Source organism: Phasianus colchicus, chromosome 2 (assembly GCF_987193195.1).
Source record: "Phasianus colchicus chromosome 2, bPhaCol1.hap1.1, whole genome shotgun sequence".
Lineage (NCBI taxonomy): Eukaryota > Metazoa > Chordata > Aves > Galliformes > Phasianidae > Phasianus > Phasianus colchicus.
In genome coordinates this window covers 105943473-105962189 of record NC_143437.1, presented here as the reverse complement: position 1 = coordinate 105962189, position 18717 = coordinate 105943473, and the positions used below count along the sequence as shown (strand labels likewise).

Genomic DNA, 18717 nt, shown 5'->3' with positions numbered 1-18717 from the left:
TCCCAACTGCACTCCTCAACCTGTGTCCTGGTGGCTTGCTAGGGAAACAGCTGGAATGATGATTAATGTGCTCTGGCACTTTCTAACAGACCCTGCAATGCACAGCACTGTACTGGGAGAAAAATATGATCTGTTGTCTGAGGGCAGCACCTAACAAGTTCTTCTGGGAACACCAGCACAAATGGAACCTCAATTCCTACTGGCTGATGCCTTCAGGCTTTCACGGGGCTCTCTAAAACCCTGCAGAGAACTTCATTTTTTTATTTCCAGGGCATTTATAGGGAGTTAATGCTTTGGTGAGCTGTGTCCCCCTAATCTGAATGAAAACAGTTGATGGGTTCAGAAGTTATTGGAAGATGTAGAACTAGATGGCCAAGTCCCATTTTATTAGAACGCTGTAACAAGATTAAAGAATGCAATGCTAAGCAATACTGTCTTTTCAAAGAAATCCTTATAAACTATTATTGAACAAGCAGTCCAGCTGAACATCTTGTGGCTTTGAGACAATTTGTTTGATCTAATCATACAGTGCCCAAATGCTTTAGCTGTTCATCCACTGCAGAGTGGTGATACTGGGGCAGCTGCTTCAAACTGCCACAATTGTGCAAAGTTAATGGCTTTACAGCTTCTTGGAGCTGGCAGCAGGATGTGCAGAGCAGGTCTGAGAGCTGACAGGGTTTCAAAGAGTTAACATCACTAATGCACTTCTGTGGGCCAGGGAATAACATCCCACAGAAACCATGTGCCACGGATCTGGTGGATAGGCTCTGCATTAAAGGAACTGCCTCACTGATCTGAACCAGCACAGTCCCACCTGCCAGCTCCCAACAGAATCACAGAATCGTAGAATGGCCTGGGTTGAAAAGGACCACAATGCTCATCCAGTTCCAACCCCCTGCTATGTGCAGGTCGCCAACCAGCAGACCAGGCTGCCCAGAGCCACATCCAGCCTGGCCTTGAATGCCTGCAGGGATGGGGCATCCACAGCCTCCTTGGGCAACCTGTTCCAGTGCCTCACCACCCTCTGGCGGAAAAACTTCCTCCTCATATCCAACCTAAACCTCCCCTGTCTCAGTTTAAAACCATTCCCCCTTGTCCTATCACTATCCACCCTCACAAACAGCCGTTCCCCCTCCTGTTTATCCGCTCCCTTCAAGTACTGGAAGGCCACAATGAGGTCTCCCTGGAGCCTTCTCTTCTCCAAGCTAAACAAGCCCAGTTCCCTCAACTTTTCCTTACAGGAGAGGTGCTCCAACCCTCTGATCATCTTAGTGTCCAAATCAATCCAAATGCTAGCAGAGGAAGTATATTTGGAAAGGTGGAACTACTTCGGCTGAGAGGCCCCTGGCTTAAAAAGACCCCAGGCAGGAATCTCCAATGCACAGCAGCTGTTTTTGCTGAGTGAGTGGGGCCAAGTATCCTCAGAGCAGTTCAGAAACGGGCAGTGGGATACTCTGCCAGCCAAGCACTCATACAGACAAAGCAATGGCTTCCAATACTGCCTGCTAGACATCACCCCAAAGACCAGACCACTTTCAGCTCAGGCCATTCTCATACTTGCTGAATAGATGCCAAAAGGTCCTGATGAACAAGAATGCCATAAATCTCTCTTCTGGTCACTTCTATCAGTGACTATGTACAGGGGAGCAGAGTGAGCAGTCTCAATCTTCCCCTTCATGGCTTGAGCCACAAACAGCAACAGATCTGAAAAATATAGCGAAGGACAGCACAGCTATCTCCCTTTTATGCTTAATAGCACTGGCTGACTCCTAAACTAAATACTGTCATCCACTGGACAAAAGCTGCTCGTGCCCAGGGTAAGCACCTGGTGCCCAGCCACGAAAAGGAGCTGTTGTCAGGGCTTGGGAAATCTGCCTGAGAGCCTGGAACGGCTCAGCAAGAGAGCCACTAACCCTGCTGTGACCATGCTACTCAAACAGACATGAGGCATCAGCTTGGAACAAAGTCATTAAGATAGTCACAAAATCCACAACTTCATTTGACCACTGTACAGACTCCAGTAAAATAATAAAGAAGCACAAAGATGGCTGTATTACACCCAACCAATAATCCCTTCACTTCAGCCCTTACCCCTAAGTGCCCATTTCCAGCTGCTTTGGTGCTAAATACTCATACATCATAATCACAGAACAGCTGATTCAGAACAATTTTTCCCTAATCGCCAGAAAATAAGAGTTGTATGAGACCTTGAAGAAGAGAGCTTCTCACCAAAATGCTTTTCTGGAGCGATCAATCTCATACATTCTTATGAACACAAAGTCTGAACTGTTTAAAAAATAAGAAAGGTAAAAATGAAAACTACCACAAGCACTTGGGCTTCACAGCTTCCTGCAGCAAGGCATCCCATAGCTGAGCTCTGCACGTTAATTTCTCTCATCAGCTCCAAATACAAAAGCTCTACATTCCACCTGTGTGTTCCTTCACCGATGCAGTGTTGCACTGCTCTGTAGTGATGGATACAGCAGAAGCTGGACCCCACTCAGCACGCAGTAAGAAAGCTGCAGGAATGCAAACAGCACCTTCCAATCCCCTCTCTCTGTGCAATGTCCCACCACGTGCTTCTTTCTGAACTAGGCAGTAAAATCTCTCCAATCCTTGTGACCATTAGCACTGGCAGAGAAGTACCATCACAAGGACCCTACTGCCAAGAGACAATTTCAGCATCAATTCACACTCCCACTATTGTCTCACCCCCCTGATGGCTATTCTTGTTCTCCATCACACTCTTTTTGTGGAGTAGCCCTCCCTCTCTTTTATCCAATGTCCTCTATGCTCCGTTTCCATTCCAGTCATTTCCCAAATTTGTGCTGTTTTGTTTTTTTTTAATTGCTCTCAATATGTCACTCTGTATTACTCAACAGCAGATTTATTTAAACGTGTCAATGCTGTTGCTTAGCAGATCTGAATGTGCTTTACAATTTAAGCCTGCTTCAGAATCACGTTCCTCTTCCCACTGCTGGATCATCAGGAACTTTGAGAGAATTAAAAATCAGTCCTGCTCTACAGACACTCCATGGCCATGGGTAGGAAAGTGCCATTAGAGATCCATACAGGTAAGAAAAGAAAAGAAAAAAATAAATAAATCACAAAAAAAAACAGCCCAGGAGAGCAGGAATTCTGCCAAAAAGCCCACTCGATTTTTCACCTCTGTCAGGAAGCAGTATCAGATGCTATTTGTTTCCATTTTCTACCTTGTACCCATGAGCTTGAATAGGAGCCCATCAAGTAAATGATCTCTGAGAGCTTTGAAAAGAGTCCTAACACAGAGCTAATACCAGCTTTCCCCAAGCAGCAAGCTAATTTTATGTAATGGCCTTCACATGCTGTATGAAAGGCCTGAAAAACTCAAGTGAGAGCATGTTCTGACCTCTGAAATTAGGCTGAGAGAAGGCAGGTAACGTGCTACTAAATCACATCCACAGTGTTTTCTGCTTGGGCTTTTCCAGCTCTGTGAGTAGTAAAGGCACAGACCTGGCCGTTGCCCCCAGGCTCCCATCTGTACCTGCACAACATAAGCAAGCTGTGGGCACCAAGTCAGCCAGGACAGACAAGAGCTGTCCCAAAACCCTTCTGGAAAAGGCTGAGGAAAACTGAGAAGATGCCATTACCCTTCTGCAATGCACTGAAGCAAGGCGTAGTGCACATTCAACCCTGCAGCATGGCCATCACCAGCACCAAGTCTTCTGTATGTTCCTTCATGAGGGCATCTCTACGGGTTTATCCCAACTCCAGGCAGGCTCCACACACAGAGCTTCATCCTCTGCCCCAAGATCTTCAGCTCGGTCACCACTCGGTTTACTGGGAATTAAACCCCCAGATTCAGACTGCAAAACAAGCTCAACAAATCACCCCCACGTCCTTGGAAACTGATCCTACAAAGTGAGACAACCCAACCAAAGACAAAATTTGCATTAGGACCCGCCAAAACTGTCGCCGATGGGTTTCCAAAAATAACCCAGCTCTCTTTCAGCATTGCCTGATGTCCATTTACCTAAAAATAGCCCTTCCCACTTGGATCAATGAAGAGAGCTGTCAGAAGTGAAAGACCCCTCATCACTCCGCACAACCCACACTGGCCCCAGGAGAGCCAGCTGGATGAGCCTAATGATTCTTCTCTAGCAACAGCTGTGATTGAGTTTCTTTCCATTTCGTGTGATTAAAAGAGAGACAGATAAAAGGGAGAACAAAAAGTCCAAGAATTCAAAAGGCACTAAAAATAAAATAGTTTGTATTCACTTGGCACCCTACCTTGACAGCATTTTCTATGCTATAGCTAAGCAGTCCTCAATAACCCCAAAAGGAAGACAAGTAATTTATAGGCAGGGAAACAGAGGCACGGAAAGGTTAAAATAAGCAGAATCATCAATAAAATCAAGCAGTAATGTGTTTAAAGGGCAGGCACTCCTGATGCACCTCCCTGTATCCGTGCCCTAGGACCCCTCTCTGTTGATTCTTCATGCAGCCCAGATAATTGCTACCACTGCCTGGCACCAGTAAATCAATGCAGGAGAGCTCAGCGCTGCTCACCAGGAGTTACAGTCCATTTAGCTGATACAAGTTAGCTGGTTTGCAGAGCCTCTTTGCACCTCGCAAGGAAAGCATGACTTTGTCAAAATCTGAACGTAGTGTCTTAGCAGTGGGATGCCTGAAATTAATCGCTGCATTCAAACACACTGACAACTTAAGTGTCTCTAAGCAATTGTAAAGGCTGTATTAGCTAAGGCAGTGAAAGCCTTGGAGCAGCCAAGTCAAGATGAAGCCAACATTACCTGCATTAAGTTTCCAAGCATTAATTGTGACAAAAGTTCTGGAGAATATCTGTGGGAATGAAGAGGTTGGCAATGCAGCTGGAATGGCTGTACTCACCTTGCCCAGCCCCTAAATGGAAGCAAAAGCCTGTGGGCAAGGATGGATGGAATGAATCTTCCTGGAAGTCCTTTCCATGGCCAGAAAGGGGAACTGGGAACAGCACACATGTACATGGGTAAAGTGTACCTCACCAATTCAATGGCCCCATACAACAAAGCAATCTGCTTGATAGGTGAGAGGAGATGGTATTGACTGCCTTGACCTTCTGCAAGGTTTTTGCCATAGCCTCCCAAGAAATGGATAGACAAGGCAAAACCAAACCACTGGAACAGGAGCCTGAGAGGTGGCCAACCCTGCAGCTCCAGCAAGGGTCAAACCTCAACTAGACAAAGCCTCAAGCAACCTCACCTACCTTCATGGTCAGCTTCACTTTGACACTGGATTAGAGACCTCCAGAGATCCCTGCCAATCTGCTTTGTTCTATGATTTAGAGAGATGTCAAAGGGAAGTTGGAAGTCATTCCTGGAGGTATCTGAAATGGATAAAACTCTAATGCTTAGTTAAAAAAAACAAACTCTTCAGAAACTTTATTATAATTTGGTGACCTGGAGATGGGAGGAAATCTCCTCCATTTCCCCAGAGGTTAACAGAGGAAAGCACATGGTCAATTAAGGCACAAACACCACTTACATATTAAAATTCAAGGTGCTTCAGTGGTGTTGTAAGACTTAATACCTGTAGGAGGTGATATGCATCCATGACAGCAACACTCTGAGCTTAAATGGGCTGAGTCAACACTGAAGGACATTTTAAGGATTCCTCCGCTCCCATCTCTCCTTTCAACCACTACATCATCATTTCCCCAAATCCTTTCACGTATCCAACACAGAGATGTACCCGAGGTGTGCATCCCAGACTGGATTCCTTCTGGTTGCCTCAGCAGGACAAAAAAACAACTGCTCAGTCTCTGCTTTTAATTCAAGGTGACAGTAGGATTTTTGTTCTCTCTCTTTTTTTTTTTTTAAAAAAAAAAAGCTTTATTCTTCTCAAAACTCACTTTTGGATCCTGAAAGGAAATCAGGGAAATCAGTTCTTCTGTTCCCATCGGAAAGAACAACTATTGAGTTTGACTAAAATCTAAAGCTATTTTTTCAGATTAATTTTCCTTTCGGCTTACTCTATCAGATGTAAACCAAAATCCACAGAAGACAAAGATTTCTATAGCAAGAGGTATGCTGTCACTTTGAGAGTGAGTGTCCCACAGGTTGCCAGACCTTGATGAGATTGCTTGGTGCCATGTCTTACAGCAATACAAGCTGCTTACAACCTCTGAAAGCTCTTGTCACCTCACTGCAAGCACCTGCTCTTCTCTGCAATCTCTGGCCAGTTTTGGTGAAGATTCTGCTTCTGTGGATCCCCTCACACTGAACGAGCCTCCTGCTTCCCCAGCTCAAAGCTCCCTCTTGCCCAGGGTGACTCTGTAGATCCTGGGTGATTGGTCACAGTGACCACTGCTGGATGCACCTCAAATGCTCCTGCCTCTCTCCAAAGTCAATCCGAAGACACACCCTGACCTTGGGGGGAAAAAAGGGCTCTGATAAAGGAAAGCCATCTTAATTTCAACCAGTGGAGGGCAGTCACACACGTACACAACAGCCAGCATCCTACTGCCTGATACTGATAAAAAATGCACTTTTTTTTTCCATTCCCATTCATCAGAAGAGTTGCAGTGTTTCCCATTCTGCCTTATTTAAGTCTGTGCCCTTCTTCAGGACACCTGAGCAGCATCCCATGGACATGCAGAGTATACTCACTTGAAATTAGGCTACAAAACCTAAATTCCTCCAGGCCCCCTGCTCAGTAGTTCTGCTCTTCTTACCATACAGCAGGACCAACCATGCCTTACAAGCAAACCACATATCAGAAAACCAATACTTTCCACCTTGTATTTCAGAATTTAACAAAGTTCCAAATTACTGATGAATCTCCCCAGGTGCTTTTCTTCCCCAGATGTGAGGCTTAAATGTCAAGGTGCTACCCAAACTTTGCAAAAGAATACAGAAGCTGTGATCTAGCACAAGCAGATCAGCACCTAACATGCCTTCAAACAAGCAAATCTTACCCATCTAGGCAATACGTGCAGGACATGAAGGAAAAAGGCAAGTGAAGGCCATATAGGCCCTGTGCCAAACAAGCTAACTCACAGAAGGCAGCAGTGCAGCCCCCCCAGACAGCAGTTTCATCCGTGCTATCTGGAGATGAAAGGCTAAAGCAAGCTATTATCTTCAGAGCCTTGACAAAAGAGCAAACCAAATCAAATTATGCTTTAGCGAGAGGTAATCCAATAGTTGCAGCTGAGCAACTGTTTGAACAGTCATAGTGTTCTGGTACAAAGGTTGAAAATCAATAATTCCGAAGTCCAGCTCAAGGAGATCTTAAGAAAATGGAAAACAAAGCACTCATTTTCCTTCATCACCCCAGCAAGCTCAGATCCCTTTCTGAAGCCCAACCAAGAGAGCACATCCGTGCTCAGCTAAAGCCCAGCGCAAGCAGATCTGCAAGCTGTGTCAGCTGAACCCATCACCCTGCACTTGTAGGGACAAGTTGGTCACTGTGTGCTGCAGACCTAAGGAGAATACATCAGTCACAGTGAGTAACTTGGGCTCTGGAGGCAAGGAGCCTGCTTGTGAGCTGGCTATAAATAGTCAAGGTCTAGGGGTATTTTCTGCCCCTGATGCACGCCTGCCTGCCCTGCTGCACAAACCCTTTGAGGCTTGTATCAGACTGCCTTCATGGAAGCTCTTCTGATTCAAAAAAGCAGGAGATGGAGGGAAAGGATTTGTTCAGGAGAGCCCAACCACTCTAACTTCTATACCTTGGGGCAGGACATCCTGCAAGTAATGTCCTTGCTCAGTACTTAGCTGGAAGACCCTGGGAAAGGCAGATGTTCCTGGGAGAGACTCCCTTCTCTCCAGTTTTCAGGGATATTCAACTCTTCATCACAATTTTGTTCGATTGGAAAAGTCTCTTTAAGATCTCTGCTAATCTAGGATGCTGAGCATCATCATTTCCTGGCAAAATATCATTGATAAACAAGTACTAAAGAAGCAACAAAAAAAAAAGAGGGAGCCAGCCCAACAGACATCAGTGCTCTTCCTCTGACCTCCAAAGGATCCCCTGCACCCAAACCTGTTTTGGGCACGGGGTTCTTGTCGGGTGCAGTTTGCCTGTGTGTTCTGCACTGTGCCACAACAATGCACCAAACACCAGCAAAACCCTGAGGCCTTTCAGCCAGGAGCTCAGTCCTCTACAACCAAGCCCCACTTTCCAGTATCACTGGAAAAAAAGGGGAAGAGGGGCTATGTGGGTTTGGATGTGCCACCTGGTACTGCACCCACACCAGTGCATCTCTTAATAACAAATACATACCCATGAAATACGTGGGAAGATGTACGAAGGAGACGCTGAAGTGTCAAGGAACTTCACTTCCCACCTCTTGAGAGTATAATACGAACCAACAGAGCAGAAAGAAACGCAAAACATCATTTATCAAAGCAGCAACAGAATTCTCTGTCAAAGGCAAAGATTTCACAACAAAGATGCTTTTGGCATGGGTGAATTCCTGACAAAACAATGAAGCAACGTGAATGATATATGATTGTTTCTTTGCACAGACTGCCGAAAAGCTTTCAGAAGCTTTATAAAATCGGAGCTACTTATGTCTAACAGCTACAGTGTAAAGGTGGAGAGGGAGCTTCCCGCGTGCAGCTTTCATGACAGCACTCAGCAAGAGGCATGCTGCTCCTCCAGCACTCTCCCTTCCCTCCCACTGAGCTCAGGGTCAGCAATCTGCAGAGCTGGGTCCCTGCTTTTGTTCCCCTGCCTCCCTCACTTCCCCCATGTTTCTCCCAACCCCCCTTCGATGGAAAGAGTGATGATAATGCCAATGAGGTGATTTGAAGCCTTGCTCCTGGCTGCTCTAAATGCAGCCACATGAAGCAGCAGGATTCTGCTGGTGACATTTGGACCACAAATGAAGTCCCCGAGAGTAATAATCAGGTAAAGAAATCTGGAAAGAAATTACCCAGCACACCTCGTCTTCTTGGCCCCCACGAGATCCATATAAAATGTGTTAATGCATCTGATTATGATCTAAATTACATACAGAGGCTCCTGCCAAGCACTCGGTGAAGTTTCTTTATTGTTAAGTTGGAAGCTGTTTAAGAACGGTCCAGTCATCATGTTTCAAATTAGATTTGGGAAAAAAACATTTTCCTACTTCTGCTGGCTCAGAACACGGGTCTGTGGGAGAAAGTCGATGCGTGGTTTTTCTCTGCTGAAGTGAGAGCAGGAGAAGTGGTGACAGCACTAACGGAGCAAGTCAGCCTATTGCCTGTCCTTGTATCATGACCCGAGCTGAGCAGATTTACTGTACAATGACATGCCAGAAAGTGACTGCAAATGCAGCTGGCTTTTGAGATGTACTTTTCCTGAAAAGGGAGAAGAACCACCACGGTGCTTGTGCACACGCTACCTTCCACACACTATAGAACCTGGAAATAGTTTCTGAAAATGATAAGTTGGATAAGAATGGCTTGTAAAGCATCACACAAGACTTTCTCCATGCCTGCAAGGGGCAGCTTAGCTGTTGCTCTGGCCCAAACCAGCAAATCACTGTGTTGCTTGGAGGCAGGCAAGAAAGCTGTTTTTTGCCTCTCACTTGCACTTAAACCTCAGACCAGCCCAAGCTGTGTTATCTTCTGCTGACATCTGACTGAGCCTTCGCTGCACTGCTCAGCACCAGCTCTCCCCTCCACTGCTGGTTGCACATGTTAGAGGCAGAGCCAAGGTCACCTTGCTCAGGAAGTTGTTTTTTTTAAAAGCAAGGTCTACATATATTAAAGATCCATCTTCCATTTATTACCTCTGCCCTTCGAAACATACAGCTGTAACAACAACCACATAAATACAAACTGGAAGGGCCCGACAGGAAACAGCTAGCACATAATAGCTCTGAGACAGTTACTTTGCTCTACCCATACCTAAATATACACACCACAAATAGCTGCCTGCACCTCATCTCAAGGTGCACAGCTCATTGCCAGCATGGTGCATCACTTTCCATACTCACAGCCAGTGTCCAGCATCAGAGGCACCTGAAGGTACCTACCCCTCCCAGTCCCTCTGCTATGTGAAGACATCAGCTGGTACAAATAACTGCTGCCTGTAACTGATATTGCTCCATGGGATGACGTTAGCAGCCAAGCATCAGAAAGCACATTTAAGAGAAGCCTGTACTGCCCAGCACATGTGTGCTACAGCTCACGTTTGGGCAGCTCAGCTTTCACCTCCAGAGACCTACAACAGAGCAGCAAGGTAATGCAGAGACCAGGGGAGATGTTAGACCTGATGTTAGACCTGAGACATCCTCGGCCTTTTAGTGGTTTTTCCTAGAAGTATTAACAAGGCAATAAGGTTACGACTGTGAGCAGCACTCCTGCTTGCAGTGAAACTCAGTGTAAAGATGAAATTTCGGTAGTCAGCGTGTGCAGAACTCAGCCCAAGCCTTGTATCAGCAGTTCTGCAGGAAATTAGGGCTAGAACTTCCATTTCTAGCCACCGCTGTAATCCAAGGGTTTCAACACCAAAGATGTTTTAATGAAGGATCACAGGCTGGATCTCAGCCAGCCAACAGCACAGTGTTAAAAGGAAGTCTTTATCTCAACAAAACACTTACTGAACAACATGCTAGGTGCTTGAAAATAAAGCCTACGCTAACAACCAGATTTTAACCTGAAACTGTGCATGTTGGCATTCTCTTCTGCTGCAGGTATAACTGATTCCCTTACACACCGTGCTTATTTTCTCTCCATCTAAGGGGAAAAAAATAAAGAACTTTCTCTTTCAGCTTAACTTTGAGGCAAGATGGAAGACCACAGCCTTCCTCAAAGAAGTGAGATCTTTTGAACTCAAAGTCAGCAGGCTCTCACAGGAGCTGAGCTCGGGGGCTGCTCTGGAATAAATCAAAAAGGATTTACTCTTTCATTCAAACAAGGCAGAAAAAAATCCCCTAGATGTACAGATTTTCAGCTGGGGATAGGAAGATAGTTAATAGGTTAAAAAAAAATGGAAAAATGAAAAAAAAAAAGAAAAGACAACTTGCAGGAGTGCCATTATGGCTTAATTGCCATGATCCTGTAAGCTAAATGCTACCTACATGGCTGGATTTCCTGAAGGAAGTCATCAGCACAGTTGCTAAATCTGCTGGAAGCAGTTCAACCCAAGTACATGTGGAGCAGATGTTCCAAACTCGACACAAGGACACAGCACTCCTGGAGAACTCTGTGGACAGCAAGTCAAAACAGGGGCTTGAACTGGTCATGCATCATTAGAGATGCAGCTGTGATTTCTCACAAATTAGCAGAGTTTGAGGGCAGATGGCACCCTGAGAGCACCCAGTCTGCTTCTTGCTGTGTCACAGGCCATTACATTTCATCCAAGTTTTCCTAAGAGCAGGAGTTGGATCTGGCAACCTTAAGTAACTGTGTTCCCAGTAACAATTCATGTGCTATTTGCACCCTGCTGCCTCAACAGATTTGCCTGGGATACAACAGCCCTTTAGTGCCCTTGCGCCTTTGGCTCCTGGTTCAAGCCCAGATCCATCAGCAGTTTCATCAGTACTTCACAGCTCAGCGAGGAACACAAATTCCCATCCTCTGGCTTCATTACAGGAGTGACAGGAAAGTCGGGGAAGAAGAAATGTGCTGCTGGCAGCAGCTTCCAGCCTCTGCAGTGAGATTGCCCATGCTCCCCTGTCAGTCACACACCCCCACGGTAGCTGTGCATCAGCAGCCCATGGACTAACCCCTATATGGTGAGCCTCCCTTGGCTATGAAGTTTTCTGAGGTAAGAAGAGAAATGTTCAGATCACGCACATCGTTTCAGAGCCCAACCTCCCTGCAGAGCTTTGTGCCAGGATTGGGGTCCTCAGCATGCAAGTGAGCTCAGCCCGTTCATGACAACCAATGCTTCTTTAAAAAACCAATTCTTTAAAAAAGAATTTAAATTGCTGAAATCAGAATCTTGTGAAACATCACTTCTTCGCCTGCAGCTCTGCCAAGTGAAGTTGGCTAGGGCTTTTGGCAAATTGCAAGTGATTAAATGAAAGAGTGGGTGGCCAAACATATAAAGGGCTTGACTCAGATTCTGTGAGTGACACCGCACCAGTGCTGTCCAGCTTTCCCCATCTGTTACCATTACTGTCATGTGTACTATGAGAAGGGAAAACGGCGCTGGAAAATCACAGAGATGTTTTGGTAGATGGTTAAAATGCAGCAAGGAAGCAGCAATTTCATGGCAGGTATAAAGCAGACTGGTACTGCAGAGCTTGGCTGTGCCTCACCTTCTGCACTGCTTCTTGGCTCAGAGCTGTCCTGCATCACACATCAATCCTTCACTACTTTTCTTCTTTCCCTTAGTGTTGATCTCAAGGGTGCTTCTCCTCTTTAATACAAAAAACAAACAGAACCATATGTACTTAAGAAACACATTACCCATTGCCTAGAGGCATTGTGCAAGAGATGCTGCCTATTAGCATGTTGGCTAAAAACATGCATTCCAGAAGAGATTCGTGAAGCACCAATGCTCCCATGGAGCTGAACTGGGCTGGAGGACATGAGCCATGGCAACAGGTATACAGCAAAGGACACCTTGGGTGCCACGATGCCCCAAGCCAGGAGGAATAGCCGCAGAAGCGCAGCGAGAAGCGACCAGCACGTTTCATAAATACCAGGCTCTTAACAAGAAAGAAGGGATATTTCAAGTCTTTCATAGCTAATGGGAGGAGATGAAGGTCACCAGCTCTGTGCTCCATCAGCACAAAGCCAGCTTGCAGCAAACACCTCCAGGGATGGTGACAGCACTACCACCCTGGGTAGCCTCTGCCAATGCTCTTTCAGAGAATAAACTGTTCCTAATATCCAACGTGTTCTCAGCTCCCTTAGCATAGAACACTTCCACGACAGCACTTGGCAGCTGACAGCTCTGGAGTACACACACTCAACCATTTCCCACCAAAAAAAGGCGGCTACTTCACTCCCTCAATGCCAAGCGGAGCACCACAAGTCCCCTGCCCTGTTCCACAACACCCAGGAACTCTACCACCAGATCCAGATTCAAGCCCAGCAACTCCCAGTAATTCCTCATCCTTTTTCCCTAGCTCAAAACCCACCTCAGACACTCTTCTGCTGCAAATAATCATTTATACATACAGAAAACTGAAAGAAAACAAAGTACCTTCTGCTAACTGAAGCTTGAGGACGCAGGACTGCTGCTCAGCAGCCGATGTCTGTGCTGCATGTGGCATTCCCTTTTGTTTCAGAACATAAATGCTGTGGATCAGGGCCATGCCCATCCTGCCTCCATACTCCTACACAGCTCTGGCAGCCAGCACAAGCAGCACATCCCAAGTCTCCCTCTTCCCACCCTTACTGTTGCTAACGTGTTCCATGCTCACTGCCGAAGCTCTGCTGTCAGGGACAAGAATGGAGCTTTGGTGGCTCTGGCATTGAGGTTGGCAGCTGCCTATAAAAGCTCCTCCATTCTCTTCTGTTCAGCTGGCAAAATGCTTCCCAAGCTCCTGCATCTCTGAGTTGAGAAATAAACAAGCTGCAAAGGGAGCTCTTCTCTCTTGCAAGCTGCAAGAGATGGCATGTTTCCATCTGCAAAAGGCTATAAGATGTCTGCAGAAATAGGAACTAATAGCCATGGCCCCTCCAATCCCAGCTCCTCCCAGAACTGCAAACTCCTTCCAGAGTTCCTCAGAAACCACAAGTGATGGTGTTACTCAACAGCCACAGCCGAGGATTTTATTTCAACAAGTCCTGCAAAATCCATGAGCAACAGAACACAAGCCCAGCACCTGCACACTGCGCTAGCTGGCAAGGCTTTAGTGCAAGCTTTGAATGCACACAGTTCACAAAATAAAAACCTATATTGGTTAATTCTTTATTCTGGGTCTGTGAAACTCAAGACACACTGCTCTTGGGGCAAAGGACCTAAGAATGAGGACACGTACCAATGGTAAGCACCTTTTAACCCACTGCTCAATGGGATGCTCAAACTTGCATCAGCCAAACTAATCACTCTCCTGAGTCTTTCAAGCACAATTCTAACACAAAGGTGCTCATGGGATGAACAACACCTCGCAATAAAAGCAATGCCTCTTCTCTAACAATCTCTGTTTACCACATCATGTAAAAATTACAAGATATATTAATGACTGCAACCAGAGTACAATATTAACAGCAGCAATATTGCACTACCACCAGCTCACCCTAAAAGAAAGGCTGTTTCTCTCCCTACTCCCCATCAGAGATGCGATAGCAAGGAGCTGTTACGGCTACATTTTATTTTTTATTAGTTCTTACCAGCTAACTATGCTAAAAGGTTGCATCAGGAATTTAAAATGCAGTTGTCAGCAGAAGTGAAGGACATTGTGGGATCCATTTCACTCTAGCTCTTTTATTGCTCGGCTCCTTGGAGTGATTCAAGCAGCTGAAGGACTTGAGAGGTACTATCACAACAATACCTGGCCCTTAGCAAGCTGCCATTTAATTTAATTAAAAAAAAAATGCAACCAGCAGCCTTTACAGCACTGACTGGACCCACAAAACAAGAGTCAACAACTGCAGATTGCTACCAAAGTGCTCCCTGTGGGGATGTGCCTCCTGAGATGTTACTCGTGCTTGACAGAAGGGGAGGTGGTTCCACAGCACATGGGAAATGCTGATTTCTGCAGCCCTGCACACATCTGTGACACGATAACACGGCTGATTTCACCTCCCCTAGGCTAAAAATGAAGTGTGGGATCTGCTGAGGGGTGTGATGGGCTCTCCACTGCATGGACTGCAGAGGGATGGAACAGGCTGTAATTGGGTTTGGTGCGTCCTGCCCACTACTGCCCTATCACTCAGGTGCAGGTAATGCCACTTCCCTGAGTGCCAGTCTCCAGAGGTGAGAGCAGAGGGCTGGAATGCAGCATGACTGGCTCAGACCTAGGCCAGGAAAGACTCAAACAGGACTGGCACAAGCAGAAATGCTTTAAAGATTCCCAAGACAGCAAGCAGCTGCTTTTGGTCCAGGCACCATGTGGGGGTTCTGCTGGACTCTTCACGACTGACAATCAAAAACATGATTTAATTTGCATCAGTTATCCCTTCAACTTGTTGCTATGCACCAACTCAAGTGCTTGGAGCTGGAAGGGATGCTGATCTTCAGCCCTATCCAGCTCTGCTGGGCAGAGTACACCACGCTGCTCCAACATCTCTTGGCTGCCTGCCTGGCACAGAGCTTGCTCCTACATCCCATAATGAGAACTAACCTGGAAAAGGGAAGAGCACAGTATCTTGGGGGAGAGTGGAAGCACCACTGAATCCTAACACAGAAGACGACAAAAGGCAGCTGAACCCAGGTCATTGCTTGCCTGGGGCATGGGAAGAGGCAGCCCTGCTGTCTGCAGATCTCAATTACACCGCTGAGCTGAAGCAAGAGCCCAACCTATGTATCCTAAGGCAAAAGGCAGCTTTATTTGGTGCCTCCAAAGTGTCCCTGTTATGAAGGTGAAGTTTTCTGCAGGAACTGATGCTCTACAGGTAATTTATTTGACCTGCAGAGATAGAAACTTCAGCACAGTTTTCAACCACAAGAAATTCCCACACCAACAGCCATAGCAACTCCAAGATGAAACCAACCAACCCCCTAGCCCTGACCCCAACCACGATGCTGCTGCCTGCTCTATTGGAAAATAGCTTCTTGTCAGCTGCTAGCTTGCTGCAGGTCCCTCCATGTCACCCTCTGCACGTGCAGACACTGCACCAAGAGTTGCTCCAGAGCAAGAGCTACCCCTGTGCCAGACAAGCATGCCTTTAAGTCAGTGGGAAGAAACAGAATCTTTGTGAAGCATGGAATTTATAAGCAGAAATGGCTCTTGGAACCAGACGTGGGAGCAATTTTTTACTGCATTAAAAGTGCTGCAGGTCACCTTTGATGCAGAGAGTCACCTACAAGGAGGCAGCTGTCAGATGGTGGCTCAGTAACGCAGTATCTGCTCCTTACCCATGGGCTCAGAGCCTCATGAACCCCCGTGCCATCTGTACATTGCACGTTTGTACTCCAAGGCCTACAGACACTTCTTTGGTGTTGACCTTCGGTGAGCTGAAGCTCCTAAAAGTCTTTGAAGATAAAAGCAATATGTATAGAATTATATACTTAATGGCTAAGGATCCCTCCATTCCTTGAAACACGAGTTTTATTGTTAAAAAAAAGACGTGAATTAAATTGCATTTCAGTCTTTAATTCTCATTTATTTTGCTAAGCAAACAGGGCACAGATGGAGGAGAATGGCACACAGCACACAGGCAGAGCTCACCATCATTGCTGCTCACACTGCTGTCAGCCCTAACCCGGCTCCTGGTCGCTGCTGTCCATGGGAGGAAGGCAGCTCTCTGCTGCAGAGAAGGAGCACCAGTGAGCTTATGCACATGTAAGAATCACTTGGAAAATAAAAAGAGAGTATAGCTGCTTAGGGCAAAGCTAAGTCATTGAATATGTTGGACCAGGCTGGATATCAGAAAAAAAATATTTTCTGAGAAGTGCTGCAATGGCACAGCTGCACAGGGAGGTGGTGGGGTCAGCATCCCTGGAGGTGTTCCAGAACTGTGGGGATGTGGCACTGAGGGATGTGGCACTGAGTGGGGTAGGGTGGGGTTGAACCTGGGGATCTGAGAGGTCTTTTCCAGCCTTTAAGATTTCATGATTGTAAGAGGTGTTGGAGGTGGGAAAATCCCAATATAAACAAATAAGATCTACATCCTTCTGGAAATTAAACCCAGCACCTCAGATGCAGACCCAGCTGAGCTCACCTTCCATCCAGCAGGAACTGAGGATGGAGAATTTGCAGTCCCAGGTGGCTGCGAGCAATGTGCTTACCAGGAGCTAGGGAAAGCAAAGCCAGAAACCTAATGGCATTGTGGAATATTTGGATATATCAGTCCTCTCCTCTGACCTCCTCTCTTCTGCAGCTTGCTAAATGTGACCATTTTTTTCCACTTCTCCTTTCAGTATCCACTGAAAAGCTTTTACTTTCACCCTTCAGTACCAAAACCATCACAATCTGCTTTCATCTCATCTTCTCCTGACAATTACATCCACTTGCTTCCCTATTTTCTTTCAAGGCTTTCATCCACGCTGCTTTTTTATCTCACTTACCTGCCTGTACCATCATTATTTTCCACATTGTCCCACATGCTATTATGTACCTAAAACCTGCTTTCAGCATGGCTATTTAAGCCCATTCTCCTGCACTCAGGTAGATGAATATTTCTGTCGAACCTACAGCAGATCCTCCAACTTCTGCTGCACTAAATGCTATTAAGGAGATGCAAAAGTCCAGTGGAAGTTTGGACAACGCAAAACATTAAATAGAGCTCTTTGATATTTAAGAGCTGAAAGTTTTCCAGGCTAATGCAAGCAACGTCACATAAAACTGGCAACATAACCATCTGGGTCCATTAACTACACTTGGTCTATAGCATTTGCTGTCTGAATTGTTTATGCCTCGTTTGAGCACACAGACTATCCAGCATATTAATACTCTGGAAAAGAATGTGTGGAATAGAACTAGAAATGAGGGACCATTTGGGGTGCCTGTTGTTATGCCAGAATGATGATGAGGCACAGAGATGCAACTCTTGATCACGTGCCTTTAAATGACCAAGTGACTACTGAAATCCCACACTGACAAAGACCTCCTCTAAAAAATCCCTAAATTCCTTCCACATGCTCAAGTCAGCCAATTGAGTTGCTATGATGAGAGTTTTGTATAGAGTGGGGCTTGGTACGAGAAAAGGACAAGTGCACAAGGATGCTCAATGCAGAAATAAGGTGGATAAAGAGCAAAACAGTGCCAGGATTTATTTTTGCAGAAGAAAAACACAGCCAAGGAAAAAAATCCTTTGTAACACAGCAGGAAAGAGCTTTCAGATAGAAGCCATTTTGAACGTACTACTTATGCTCAAGAAGACATTTAGGGATAAATATTGGATCTTCCAATGAAGGTCCTCTGTGGTTGGCTTGTGCTGCTTTACCCAAAGTCATCCAACCCCCTGTTGGAGATATTACACATCCTTTTCACATTAGAGCAGTTGGGTGGCATGAAGAATTAGCATGCAAGCAGAGGGATGCTCAGCAGGGGTAAATTAGCTGCTTCAAAGAAAAGCAAGAGGCACATTAGAGCCTGTTCCAGCACAGAAGTCCTTCCCTGTGCTGCAGACAGATAATGCAGCAAAGCACACAGAAGGAGCAGCACTTCCCTTTGAGAGCATTTCCTAACCTTCCCATCAGCTGTGGAAATTTATTCAAAAGGAAGTGGTCCGAGCAAGAACTTCCAGCATTCTCCTGTGCAAAAATCACTCTTGCTATGGCATTTTGCTTTCACAGCAGAAACGATGGTAAGGGATTTTGCCCCCAGAAAAAGGGAACAGAAACTGCCTTTGCAGTGTCTCTGTGCAGAACTGTACTGGCACAAGCTGTTCAGAAGCTACCTTCTGACGTGGTCTGTGTTGGGACACTGGACTGATGCATCCCATGCCTTCCTTTGTGACCGTGCCACGGGCTTTCCGCATGAGCAGAACAGACTCAGCATCTCTGCATCTCAGCATCCCCACAGATAAAGTGTGTGGCTTCACGTCTTCCAGTGAACCCAAATACCTCCTTTTAGTCACAGGACATCCAAAGATGCCCAGAGCCTTGGTCCAGAGAGACAGAATCCATCCCCTCCTGGTCATTTCCTCCAATGCTCAATCACAGCAGTGCCTATCTCCTAACCTT

The 18717-nt window shown here is 46.0% G+C and overlaps 1 protein-coding gene across 11 annotated transcripts in view; it reads right to left on the bottom strand.

Annotated features, from left to right (window-relative positions):
- The window catches only part of EXTL3 (exostosin like glycosyltransferase 3), a 131222-nt gene that overhangs the window by 37278 nt on the left and 75227 nt on the right, over positions 1-18717 (bottom strand). The window contains exons 1-2 of one of the 11 annotated variants that reach the window (XM_090136568.1): positions 13126-13521; positions 12233-12333 (exon numbers count right to left, since the gene is read on the bottom strand). The exons of 7 other annotated variants lie outside the window; for them this stretch is intronic. The gene's annotated coding sequence lies outside the window, so the exon portion shown is untranslated. Of the gene's footprint in view, positions 1-5242; positions 5363-12232; positions 12334-13125; positions 13522-18717 lie in introns of those variants that run through there. 3 more of the 11 variants (XM_090136570.1, XM_090136571.1, XM_090136569.1) reach the window with 3 other exon arrangements.